The 12,171-nt window shown below is 44.5% G+C and overlaps 1 long non-coding RNA gene across 1 annotated transcript; it reads right to left on the bottom strand.

The window, feature by feature from the left end:
- Positions 1–1,780: 1,780 nt before the first annotated feature.
- Positions 1,781–11,897, bottom strand: LOC115053990 (uncharacterized). Its single transcript, XR_003841564.1, has 3 exons — positions 11,803–11,897; positions 11,177–11,435; positions 1,781–2,105 (listed from the first exon to the last, which is right to left on the bottom strand). It is a non-coding gene; the product is annotated as an uncharacterized LOC115053990 (long non-coding RNA).
- Between the last annotated feature and the right edge of the window lie 274 nt (positions 11,898–12,171).

A 12,171-nucleotide genomic window follows, 5' to 3' on the forward strand; every position in this document is an offset into this window, starting at 1 on the left:
ACTGTGCGTCTGCAGTCCGCCAGCTGAATTCTTGTTTCTGCGTGTCTTATTTGTGTCGGGGGACAAAGTTGCAAACAAATTTCCCCTCAAAAAGCTACCAGACGTCAGAGAGCTGAGGGCTCGCAGTGAAAAGCTACGCCGTCTTGGCACGACTGATATTCTTTCTACTTTCCTCTTCTTCTACATCGCTATTTATTTCAGCCCAACCTTTTCCATTATCCGGTGAGTGATGTACTGACTACGGCGTCTCCGAGGACTTTACCCCCCGTGTTTCTGTCAGCTGATTTGCTCCCCTTTGGTTGAGTGATGATGTGCGTATCCTCTTGCCCTCAGCGAGACAAAGTGCAAGTTTGTTTGTTCAAGGTCTCTGAAAAAGTGAGCGTGCGATCTCTAGCTGTGCTCTTTTGTCTCAGCATGTCTTTTGCAACTTCGCTCCCCCCTCCTGCCAGCATGTCTTCTCAGCTGGCATGGCGGGGTGAGAGCTCTCCAAGCTGCCCGCAGCTTCACATGCATCCTGCTTGGCTGTCACAAGACGAGATGGGCGCCATTCAACCCAATTAGTGAAATCCACTCTGATGTTGCGAAGAGGGGAAAAAAAAAGAGAGAGAGAGAGAGAGAGAGTGAAGGAAATCACATTTTTATTTCGCCCCCTGTCCGTCATCTGCCAATTTCACTGGAAGTAAGAGAGTGCCACCAATTAATGACCATGGGCCGGAGGCGGCACCAGCTCTGGCACCGGAACAGCATGTTTCAGGCGTCGGGTGGCATCATGCGAGGCCTGCTTCTCCACCGACGCTAAAGCAAATGAAATGAGACTAATAGGGAGTTCATTTCCAGCCGCTGATTAAAAGGCCTGGGAGCTCCTGAGGCATCGCCCGTGTCCAGGTCCAGGCCCGGCATGATGGGGCCTTCACAATGCTCCTGTAATGTCATTTTGGACATCGGCACGTCTGTCTCCCTGAGGTCATCCTTCTTCAGACTCTCATTTTGTTTGTTTTGCAGCAAAAGGCGGGCTCGGAAATCTACACTTTCCTTTGGGGTGTTAATTAAGGGGAGCATCCAAAATTAATCAGCAAATTCACTAGGGCGAAGGGCGATGTGTCTGAAGGCCTGGAAACAAAGTCCATGAAACGCCCGCGGAGAAAGGAGCCCTCGGCTATGGCCAGGCAGAAAAACAAGAGCACAGACGGTGATCTGACACAAAAATTCATGTAAGTATAAAATTTTACACTCATTTTCCCTGTCAGCTTGTCACAATGAATTATAAAGGTTGATTCGCTTATTCGGCTAAGGGAGATCACACACGCCCGGTAATCTGAACACCGTCATATGGTCGGTGTCTGCCGTCGGAGGCCCGGACTAAACGCAGAGCTAAGGCTACGGCGGCAGAACCAAACAGGAGGTCGCTCCCTCGTCCCGCTCCGCTCGACGACGCCCAGCCGAAGAGCGCGCAGGCGGTTTGAGAATGACCCCGTGGTCACGAATTCAAAACCGCTCCTTTGTGTCGCGGTTTCTACCTTCAGCCAGGAATTTCCTTTTTTCAAGGTTCAGCCACTTCCTTTCTCCTTTCAATCACCTTATCCCCACTTTCATTACACAAGCATACTTAGATAACTCTCCATTTTTGTCTTTCAATTTATCTTTGGAGTTTTTTTTGCCACGTTCTCTAATTAGCACAGTGCCTGCAGGCTATTTGTGACCTTTCCATATGTAAATAGATGGATGGGACGCTTCCCTCCCTCTCCCCTCTTTTCTTTCCCTCTCTCTGACTTACACTGACAGGATGAGTGCAGTCGGAGCGAGCCAATGCTCATCTGTGGATGGATGACACCACTCCAGGCCTGTTTGGCAGCGGCTGCGGTGATATCGGGGAGCGTTGGTGATTGACAGCTGCCAGGTGTGACACCGCCATCCTGACACAGTGCGTAGCGACTGTCTCCTGTCACTTCCCCTCTCCTCGCCGGCCGCGGCGCCGAGGTGCTGCGTCACTGGCGCCGTCCTTCGAGCCCCCTTGCCCAGGGTGCTTCAGCGTCGGTGCAGCTGGAGTGCACTAACTGCAGAGTGCACTTCAGAGAGGCCTCGCCGCTCAGCACCACTTCCTTCATCTAGGACAGAAAATGAAGTCTTAAACAAACGCTTTCGACTGTTTTCATCAAGTTGGTGTGGACTTTGCTAGTCAAGCCTGAAATCTGTAGACACTAAACTGCTACTAAAGCCGAGTCATGAACCGAACCGTGCAGAGCCAAACAACAAAAAACAGGACTCATTTACTTTTTTGAAATCACACTGACAAATAATCTATATTTTGTACGTTTCTCGGTTGCAGCATTGTTGCTTTTACACTTTGAACATCCCAGACTGGCTACAGCTCAACGGCAGATGGTGGATACAATATGCATGTATGTTCTGTTCCTGCATGAATTTGTGATCGGTCAAGTCATCTGAAAAGCTATCATTCCAAAAAGATCAACGAACAAAAACTAGACGACCATTTTTGCACCGTGAACCCGTCTCGTCCGTGTCCGTCTGAAAATGTCTGTTTTTGGCTTTATTAATCACGTGCCGTCCTTCAATTTGCATATTTTGTTTTGCTAACAGATGATATCTCTATTGTGCGTCCAAAAAGGATTCAATTACACGGAGAAGCATATGAAGCCGTGTTGTGAGAGGGGCCCTGCTGAGTTTGGAGTGAATATTAACAAATCCTTCTCGCTGCTGAAGTCAAGTAACACGCAAGTTAATGCTATTCAGCCATAAACCGGTGTCAGGACCTCAGTTAGAAGGCTTCTGCGGCGAACATTGTGAAAAGAATACATGTGAAGTTGGTGAGACTTCCTGGCTGCCGAAGAACTTTCCTCAACGCCAAAAATGAAAAACGCTGCTGGTTTGAATCCCAATATGGATTCTTATTCCTCAGAGACAATCCAAAGTGTTTTTACTCACATTAGCATACATTACAGATTGCCAAACCAGATCACTTTAAAAGACAAATGCACACGGCGGCGATGAAAGTGAACCCCGTTATTATGGCATATTAATTGATGATAATCTTTTTTGCCAGTTCACCACTTAGAATCGGATGATCTCTGACCTGCACCGGTGATAAATATAGACGCGGAGCGGGAGAGGCAGCCGATGAACACGTGAGCGCACGCACCGCAAATAACTTAGGAGAGTTGTCATCTCCTGTGCACACACGCCGCTCCGCAGACGAGACAAGATAGAGCAAGTAAATAAAGCTGAAATATATGCGGCATAATTGTTTTACCCAGGCATTACATTTAATGCATGAATAATGTCTACAAATGGCAGGTCTGTTCCTTTCATTTTCCAGAGAGAAGTGTATTTACGGACTGCTGGTGGTCCCTGGAGGCCCCCCCCCCGCCGCCCTTAGCAGTATTTAATACCTCTAAAGTGCATAATTGCTGATCAGAGAGTCTGTGATGCTGTTTGGTGTGTAAAGGACTTCTTTCAGCGTGGAGTGGAGCAGAGAAGGGGGAAGGAACGCTACACCTTGTCGCAGAGGCAAACACAACGGGCCGGTGTCTCTTTACGGGGGTCTTTTTGTGCGAGCGAGCGGGCCTGGTTGTCGTGTTGTGCAGCGCCGGCTGACCGTTGGCTGCACAGAATGCCACTTAACAAGTAAAAGCTCGCAGTGCGATCCTGATCTGGTGTGGTGACCTCTGGAGAGGCGCACCCACGGGCCCTCCGTGTCCCCGCCAACCACAAAGGGTGGCAGCAACGTGACATCAACATCAGCCCCTCCCCCCCTTCCCCCTCCGTACACCACCCAAGCACCTGCTCAGCCACCAACAGCCCCCCCTTCCCCTCTCTAACCCCCAGAGTGGTGTCCCCAGCCGGGGCCATGCCGCATTCCAGCCCGACACTGATGCGAGGTGACCGGACTGGCCGGTTCACACGGCCCCTCCAGAGGCGCCGGGGCCGCCGCCAGAGTCGCATGCAGACAGCTGGAGGAGGTGAGGAGGAGGAGGAGGAGGAGGAGGAGGAGGATGAAGGGTACGAGCAGCCATAAGAGAGAACAAACGGAGTTAAAGCTGGCAGGTCCAACGGAGCGGCTGAATGTCAGCGACACAGAAAACTTCTCTCTTTTTCTTTCTTCCATTTTTTTTGGATGAAGTTAAAATATCTTCCGCATGAAACTGAATAATTTGAGGTTGGTTTTCAGGAAAAGGGAGTTTTTTGAAAAAACACAAATGTTTCTTTTTTTTTTTTTTCCAGTTGCTCTTTAGTGGATACTTTATGTTTCACACGTGTACAATTATCACGCACTGTGTGTTAATGAAAACGGGTCATAAGGTAACTCTGGTACCATCTAACTGTCCATTAAAAACACAACAAATAAATAAATAAAATAAATGCAACACTAAGGCCCTGATGTACTTAGTCTAAAAAAAAATTTAAATAAGATTTGTTTTTTGAACGAATAAAGTCGACCAAAAAACTAAAAGGTAGCTAATCTGACATCAGACTTAAACCTTTTAAACACTTTCATTAAAACGACTCATGAAAGCATTATAAAGTGGATTAATGTTGAATAATTTTTATGATGTAAAGATAAAATTTCAAAAGCTCAACTCAAGAAATTAAAAAAAAAAAAAAATAATAACCCTAACCCAATAATTAATAAAAATTCTGAAAACTCGGCTGATTTCTTGGCATCAAGCTAAAAGATGAAAAACAGCAGCAATAAATAAAAAGACATTTTTAGCTTCATCTGGAATGTCAGACCTGAAACCTTTTTTTGTCCAATCCTTGAAATCACGCAGTTCATGTTGAATAAAACTTTGCTGCATTCGTTGGTATGCAGGTCGATTCCTTATTTATAGGAAAGTCCAACAGAAACTTTATATAGAAAAAACGAATCACTGATGGTGTTTAAAAAAAAAAAAATAAAAAAAAAAACTTATTGTGATATTTGTATAATTAAGAACTAATTAAGAATAATGTTGATGGAAATAGAAATACAAGATCTGCTCCTTAATTAAAAAGAACGGCTCTCAGGCAAATTCTGTCACTCCACAAATATTTCACTCCTGCTCAGATGCAAAGATTAGTAGCCTGCGCTGTCAGGAACGTGTTAATTAATGAAACAAAACCTTCCTCGGCTTGGCGAACATATGCAGCCATCACCCCAGCTTACACACAGACACACACACAAACACACAACCTGATTAGCCGGCGTCCTTATGTGGGATCACTGTTTTTTTTTGTCTAAAGGAGGAAGAGAGGCCTGAAATAATTTGTTTAATTTGGAGCAGCTCCCAACTCAGCAGGTGAGATGAAAGAGTGTTCCCATCATGGGGGGGGGGGCAGATCAGGGTCTCACTTCACTTGCCCCAGCTGCAGACCCTCAGTGTTGGTGAGTTTGGGTCATGATGACATGTGGAAAGCAATACCCCCCCCCCCCCCCTCCTCTTTCTACCCTTCTGCTGCCCCCCCTCCCTCCTACCTCACCCTTCCTGTGTCCCCCAACCCTCCAGCACCCCCCCTCCCCACCACCCACCCTTTCTCCCTGACCCCGACCCTGCCAACACAAACCCAACTCCTAATTATCTCTGAATAGCAATTTTATTGAACCCTAATTTGTGGTAATGAATTGTGATAGGTGGCACGGCGGAGGGAAGGGAAAGAAAAACTTCACCCCCCCTCCACCGCCCTCCACCCAACACACACCTCCCTTTGTTAATTGTTAGGGTGCTCTCAGCAGATAATCGCTGTTGTTCTTTGTGTTTGACCCTCGCTGACCAGATAAGGTGCTGATATGATGACACAGATTCAGGTGATTCATGCATTCATGGTGGGGGGGTTGAGAAAAAGGGATGGAATTCGCTCCACAGCTGGCTCTTTTTTTTTTTTTTTTTTCCTGCAGATTGAATCAACCTGCCACCAACCACAGAAAAATCCAAAGAAGACTCCACCAACGAGTCATTTTCTCAGCTCGGCCCCTTGAAAGGCGGCTGAAGGACACTTGAGCCAAGAAGGAGGCCGCGGTGCTGCAGCAGAACGGGCCGAGGGTCACCGAGTCTCTCTGGGGGGGGCGTCATTATAAAGGCCTTCTCTGAATACCTGCACTTCACACATGCATTTCTGATTTTATTTAAACATCACCTTTAATGGATTGAATTTTTTCCCTTTTGCAGGTTGATGCGTTGCAGCTGAACTCACTGACATGTGACTTTTTTTTTTTTCTGCTGCATCTCCGCAAATAAAGAACAACGTCGAATTTCAAGTTTTTTTATTTTCCCCACATTTCCATATTTTTCACGAAGAAAAGTTGATGTCACAAAGTTTCTCCTTTTTCTAGTTTATTGTGCTTCCTTGGAAGACAACCCTGAATAATTGTGTTTTCTGGACAACACAGAAAGGCCACCGAAGCCTCCTGCCTCCATCTGACCATATTTAATGCGCCTTTAAAAGGAAATTAGCAGTTCAAACAGCGTCTCCCGCCTTCTCCCATCATTCCACTGACGTATTTGCAAATCATCTCCAGGAATATTATCTGAAGCTACAGATGATATTTGAGAGCAAAATAATGAAAGTGAGTAATACAGGGGGATTTAAATATGGCTTTAAGAAAACAGTAATTTAAGCGCCGGCTTTGTTTCTCTTTCTCTCGCTCTCTTCCTTCCCTCCCCAGGAGTGAGCAAAGCCCCCGGCGTGGCCAAACTTTTCTGCCGGTGATTGGAGGGATCTGCGGCCGATATCTGCTCATACAGACACTGTTTGCTCTGAGCTTCCTGTCTGTGGACTTACATTACAATGTGTAGATTTAGAGATTGGGGAAACTAAAGTCGCCAGGCTTTTCACTTGGATAAGGGCTTCCTCTCTCTCCTGCTCAGCCCCCCCAACCCCCCACCCACTGTGAACGCCCCCCCACCTCACCATCCCTGCTTTTCCAGCCCTCTGTCTGTCACACTGTCGTCCAATACCAGATGGTAGGCGTTCAGCACGGACAGCAGCGCCGCTAAGCTAAAACACCTGATTACAATTCACCAATACAATTCAAATATCATGGACGGGCTTACGGATAATACCTCTGTAACAATATCATTTATTTTTTCCCCTCTTCCCTTTATCCTTGTTTTACTGAGAGAGGAGGCTGCAAAGCCCCTTCTCAAACAGATAAAAGAAAAGATAACCTCTTTTCTCTTCCTCTGTTCCTGAGGGGATTAGACCCCCTCACCACCACCTCGTTGTGATCTGATGCGTTTTCATAAAGCGCCAACAAAAATAAAAAACGATCAGAAAATAATATTTTAACAGGACTTTGCTCGACTCCAACTCCATATTTTAGGGAAATAAGTAGACAAATAATTGAGGTGAAAATATTTATAGGATGTAAATTGTGCCCTGGTTGACATTTTGGAGCCATGACAATAATGAATGAAAATTTTATGCCAAATTCATATTTATGCTGTTTATTCATATTTGACGAATATATTCAACTGCAGCACAGTCATACATATACATTGTGTTCTTGTAAATGCATGAAGTACACTAATAATTAGGCTTCACATTAGTGGTGACATATTAGGTAAACCTAAGGGCAGTTTTGCTTCATGTAAAATAATAATAAAAATTTTGTAATATAGTTTAAGAGTCTCATTATTCAAATTTTAACATAATAATCTGATTCGACACAACACAACCTGATGGAGATTCATCTTTTCAGGCATTTTTTTTAATAAAAAAGCATTTTTCTTCCTTCCATGAATTACATTTTAACTGCAGTGACTTTTTAATCAGTAAAATTCATTTTTAATATTTCTAATCCAAAGACTTGATTTTCCCAAGTGGATTAAATCCAATTTAATAGAAATATAAAAGAAGAATTGTTTCATCACATGCAACATGTGTCATTTTCCTGTTTTACTGTTATTATTATTATTATTATTTGCATTTCAAAAATGTGTATTTGACAGTGCAGCACGATGCTGCTATTGAATTTTAATTTTACATCCAATCCTAATTAAGGAAATCTTCATTTGTATCACAATAACACAAGAAATATACTACAAACAATGCAAACAAATGTCGTATTAAAGGTCTGATTCCGGACCTGACTGAAAGTTTGTTTTTTCGGACTTTTCCTTTGAAGGAAACTGGAGGTGTGAACTAGCTGCTCAATATGCACACAGTCCCTCACAACACGTCGCCGGAGACTCGTATCTCCAAAGTGAAAAGCGTTTTTCAGCTCGACCCTCAGCCGACATGCGTAGTTTTTAAATGTTGTCCAGCTGGTTTGGAGAGCGTTTTTCTTTTTTCTTTTTTTAAACTGCAGCGGTGGCTCACTGTTTGGAGGCGAGCATGTTATTCTTCCTCGGCCAGAGTGTGTTTTTCTCTCAGAGTGTGATCTCTGGTGTGGGCAGAGGTGCGTCTAGCCGCCCACACCACTGGCACTCCTGCCCATGTAGCACCCATAACACCGAGCCATTAGTGGCATGGCAGTCTACCCACATCTCAACCACCTTCATTAGTCATTCAGCTCCTTATTTTTGTTTGGTTTCCCCTCTGGCTCCTAATTAATGCTTAATCGAAACTGCTGAACTGAGCTGGTAGAAAATTCATGAATATTAAAATCGACCCTGACGTTTTTTCTCGCTTTCTCCTCTTTTTTTTTTTCTCTCCCTCCCTCTCGGTTTTTTTGGCGTGTCTACAGTAATAGCCAGGCGCCATTTATTTTTGTTGCTGTCAGAGATTTAAGGCATCATGTTCCTTTCCCACTTTTCAACGCAGGATCGCCGGCAACAGAGTCGTATTTAGCCAATTCGAAGTGAACTGAGAGTTTTTCGTGTGACTTTGATGTAATTTTTTATTTTTTATTTCTTCCCCATTTGGAGGACACTTTAAATGTGAATCATCCCCGTCAGCGAAGCAAATCTGAGTTTGGGACCCTCAAAACTGCTGAAGACGTAAACAAATAAACACCATTACACCGCAAAGTCAAATCCCTCGATGCTCTTTGGATAATTCCTCGTCTCAAAGAGGAAAAGTTTGGTTTCAAATCAAATCCTGTTAAATACGTTACCATTGACCGGTGCTGACAGTGCTGTTTGCAGACTGGAAGCTCTGTGACATCTGACAGCCGTGTCTTTGCTTTTATACGTTTTAAAGTGCAGACTCAGCGTGAGTTGTGTTCTCTGACCGAGGTTAGTGAGTTCATCTCCTCAGAAATTAGTTTCTGCACTTCGTGAAATGGGGACGTTTTATATTTGATATCGCATTTGAGAAGTAACAATGAAGTTAGTTGGGTTTTTTTTTTTTTTTTTTTACTCTGAAGTTTTAAACTGTGATCATTCTTATTCATAAACTTGCTTCGCAGCGATGCATACAGGACGAGGAATCCTCAATTTGAAGAAAATTTACAAATTAGATGCATCAACAAATTCACAATTATTCACTTATTCATACAGCTTACAAAGGATCACTTCTAAATGTGTTTTCTTGTTACCTCTAATGGGACATGATTATTAATGTTTCCTTGGAGGACGCCCTGTCAACTCTCTTCGAGGGGCGTGTGCGTTTGTGTGCAGAAAATCATTTAACAATATACACTAACCACTGCTGTTTATCATATTTTATTAAAAAGGGGAAGAAAAAAATCTGAATCTCAAATAAATGTATTCCACTTCCCTGATTCAAAACCTTTCACGAGACGTATTATCTGTATATAATAATATATTATTGTGAAAAAACGCTTTCCACAACAACGCAATCAAGTTGCTCTTTGTAGAAAAATACACATATGTCTATATTTGTTTTGACTAAATTGATGCTGGCATTGCAGGCAAACCAAATTGAAATCTTAGTGACAATTTCTCTGAAGTTACTCAAATACAATTTGACTTCTGACAAGGGTACGCAATTTATAAAACAGAACATGCCATCAGTGGAACCCGGAATTTGCATAATGAGGATACTTCCATTTCCACCAGCAATGTTTTTGACAGCCTCTAACTAAAAGCCGTGGTGGAGAGGAGTGAGAAACGTCGATACAAATAATGCAGAAGAGGCAGGAAGAGGAGCGATCAGGGCAGCCATCGGATCCATCAAACAAACTGCCCAACAAAACAAAACGGAGTTTGGCAAAAAAAAAAGCAAGTGTGCTCAAGCCGCAGTGATGCTAGGTGACCCTGGCAGAAAAGGGACGCGGGGGCCTTCCGCCCTGAGCAACTGCCTTGACTTTGAACGCACCGGAGAGGAGTTGGACCGCAGGAGGAGCTCCTCCAGAGGTCGCCGCTCTGATAGGTTGACAAATATGACTGAGCTGACGCTAATGCCATGTAGCTCTTTTGCTCTAATTGTTGATTCAATTTGCTAATGACTAATTTGATTTAAGTGGCAGGCACATCTCCATGTGTGCAGGACATGGAGAGGAGGAACAAAAAAAAAAAAAAAAAGGACTGGAGGTGGCGTGATGGCTTGTCACGCAAAGGCTGCTCGCCTATGAATATTCCATGAGAGTTCACACTTAATTGTTTCTGATTTGTTTATTTTTTTCAATACAGTGCTTTAGCGCACACTCCATCAGTCTCTGTGTTGACACCCCGTGCACCCACCCCTCCTCAAACCCCCCCACCACCCCTCATACCACCCTGTCCTCACCATCCCCCACACTTTCACAAGTGGTGCTCAGATGTCCATCAAACGCAGCAATGAAGGATCACTATAAGTTGTTGGAGCCTGTCAACAAAAGCACTCCACCACGTTGCCCCCCCGACAAACACCCCCCACCCCCATCCTGTTCTCCCTTGTTGAGCCCGCTGGAGATCTCTGATGTGAAGGAGCAGATGAATTTCTAACCAGACATTTTCAGGCCCCCATTGAGCGCCGCTACCTGTTGCCAATGCAAATGGATTCCGACTCCAAAGTTACCAAAAAGGAGGCGCATTGTTCCGACGCCGGGCGCTTTTCCCGCCGTCTGCGCTCGGATGTTGTCCGCCTCGTGGAGTGGAAGGGGTCACCCCGGCGAGATGGAGAACAAGCTGTTGAACGTGACCTCGGAGGTCACGCTCCGCCGAGCGGCTCCACACGGCGATTCAAAGTGTTTTCAGAAAACGGTGAGCGGGCCAGAGTAAACGACTCAACGCCGATTCCAGCGTGACCCAATATGGAGTCTGTAACACGAGGAGAGGATGGAGACAAGAGTACTCACCCACATGAAAGCCGACCGAGCTCTTCTCCTCTTCCTCGGCGTCCGTTTGTTGGTTGTTTGTAAGCGCTCCAAGCCGTCGAGTGGTCTCCAGTTTTTTGTTGTTTTTTTTTAATCTCCCTCTGCTCTGGCTCTCCGCTACTTTTGTACTTGCCTTGTTCTGGCTGGACTTGAGAGGAAGCAAATCTCTTTCCTTTCTGCCTTTTATCTTCTCCCTTGATGTGTATTCAGAGCTGCATGACTTGCAAATCACGGCGTGATTCTGAATGGGATTGACATTTTCAGATGTAAATACATAGAATATTTCATATTTGGTAATCGGCAAAGGAAAGTGGATGGAAGTCTAATTATCCTATAATGATATTTTTCCCTCTCAGATCTGCCGGCGAACGTGTTACTATGGAGATTATGAATAAATATGGCCATGTATTTATGTATTAATTCGTCTGTGTGGATATTTATTTGGTGTTTGCTCATGTATTCATTTATTCATTTATACATTTGGGACGTTGTTTTGTCCGGTAAAGCGAGGCCAAAGCGCTTCCTTCTGTTTTTGCGTTCAAATTGCCGCACCGGAAGTCTGAGGAGAGCGACCAATCAGATCACAGGAGACGTGTTTTTGAACTTACCCAGACAGAAGATGATGAACTTTCCTAATTTCTCCAAGTTTCCTCTCCCTCTTCCTCCTGTCGGATGAGCGTTAGCGATGCAAAGCCCGGAGAAATCTGAGGCAGGTCACAGGAGAGTGACATTTTAGGGCAGTTTATATTAGTATTGATAAATAAACATTATTTAAAACATCTGTCAGGCCCGGTTAAATATCCTCGGCGTGGTTCAGTAGCTTCACCAACCCAGGGCATCGAATATTTAATTATTGTACTAACTGAATAATGAAAAAGTCAATTTCCAGACCGACGCCCTGTATGCAGAAGACAATTGCATTTGTAATATCTGCATGTGAAATCTTCTTCATACTCCCTCCCCTTCTCACGTCCCGT

This window comes from Echeneis naucrates, chromosome 2 (genome assembly GCF_900963305.1).
Source record: "Echeneis naucrates chromosome 2, fEcheNa1.1, whole genome shotgun sequence".
Taxonomy (NCBI): Eukaryota; Metazoa; Chordata; class Actinopteri; order Carangiformes; family Echeneidae; genus Echeneis; species Echeneis naucrates.